Consider the following 1,754-nt stretch of genomic DNA (forward strand, 5'->3'; position numbering starts at 1 on the left):
TAAATTTTAAATTCATCATTATTGTTGAAAGTATTGCAGAGGTCCCTCCTTTTTCCCTATATTGATACCCTTTTCTCTGTTCCTGCCCCCCTTCACTGTACTATTGTCCGTGTCCATTGGTTATGTATATATGTATATAAATTCTTTGTTTATCCATGTTTATTTCTTATGCCAAACTATTTTCTGATGAAGATAGCATTGTACTTTGGGCAAGAATGGAAACCTCAAAATAATCATTATAAAGCATCTAAGACTTATGGGAGAATAAACTAGGATGGTCCATTGATATGAGATGAAATTCACAATGTGGAATTATAAATTATTACAGTGGCCCAGACTAGAAGACACACCCAAACCACCATTAGAAGAATGAAATACAAAATGATCCAAGATGCATTCTTTTTTTTTTAAATTTTTTTTTATTTATTAATTTGTTTTTGTTACAGATGTTTCTTATTTTCCCCCCATTGACACCTTCTTCCCCTTCCCCCCTCACCCCTTTCCTAGCTTTGTTGTCTATGTTCATTGGTCATGCATACATGCATGTAAGTTCTGTGGTTTATCTCTTCCTCCACAAACCCCCCTCCTCTGAGGCTTGTCAGTCTGTACCCCACCTCTATGTCTCTGGGTTAATTTTGTTCAGCAGTTTGTTTAGTTCATTATATTCCACAAATAAATGAGATCATGTGGTATTTGTCTTTCTCTGCTTAGCTATTTTCGCTTAGCATAATACTCTCCAGATCCTTCCATACCATCTCAAAGGATAAGAGATATTTCTTTCTTACATCTGCATAATATTCCATTGTGTACATGTACTACAGATTTCTTAAAGTTTTGATTCAACCCTCAGTCTGAATTATGAAGATTGATCTTCAATTCTGTCCAGACAGCAGAAATTGACTGTGCAATTTTTTATTGTATTTATGTAAAGACTATGTACATTTTAGAAGGTTCCTTTAGTACTACACTGTTTTACTTTTTGTCCCAGCAATTTGAGGGAGTGCAAATTCCACAAAGTCATCAATAAGAACAGGCCATATTCCTTCTTCATCATAATTAGACATGTCATCTGCAATCATTATACTAAAGTCTAAATTTCCAAGTATCTTTTGGTATTGATTGTTTATGATGTTCCAATAAAAATTTATTCTATAAGTCTAAGAATTTATATCTTCCATTAAGCACTAAATTCCAGTAGGCAATGGCCATTTCTAGATCTAATCCTCTTTGTTCTGAATTCTTTGCAAAATTAAAAGTAAACTGATAAAAATCCTGAAATCAGTTTATAATCTTCACACAATGGTTCTTTCAATTCTTGTTCCATCTTGGGTATCTAGGTTTTTTTTTTTTTTTTTATGCTGTTATATCCTAATTTTGTCATGTCCCATGAACTCTTGTTTAGAGAATTTTGCACCGTGTTGCTACTCTGAACTTCCACACAATGATCAAAACACTAATGCTGGCTGGATGGGGTGCCAGATCATCACGGAGCTTCTGTTTACCATCTACTCCAATTTTATTTTCATCTTGAGGATCCTTTTATGTATTGTATAGTTGTTCTATCTTCTTCCAGTCCAAAGATTCTTTCATACTGTCTCAGGTATAAAGTTCAGGATTTTGTCTGTTGCAATATCTAACTTCCAGTCATTTTGAGACAGGCAACTGACTGGTGTTTTTTAACTAGATTGTGTGAAGATTGTAAACTGACAAACTTGATCCTTCTGCGATGATTTCAATTTGTTCATATTGGTGTC

The 1,754-nt window shown here is 34.0% G+C and overlaps 1 pseudogene; it reads right to left on the reverse strand.

Annotated features, from left to right (window-relative positions):
- Positions 1 to 962: 962 nt before the first annotated feature.
- LOC118616207 lies at positions 963 to 1,754 on the reverse strand (annotated as a pseudogene).

Source organism: Molossus molossus, unplaced genomic scaffold, assembly GCF_014108415.1.
Source record: "Molossus molossus isolate mMolMol1 unplaced genomic scaffold, mMolMol1.p scaffold_m16_p_4, whole genome shotgun sequence".
Taxonomy (NCBI): domain Eukaryota; kingdom Metazoa; phylum Chordata; class Mammalia; order Chiroptera; family Molossidae; genus Molossus; species Molossus molossus.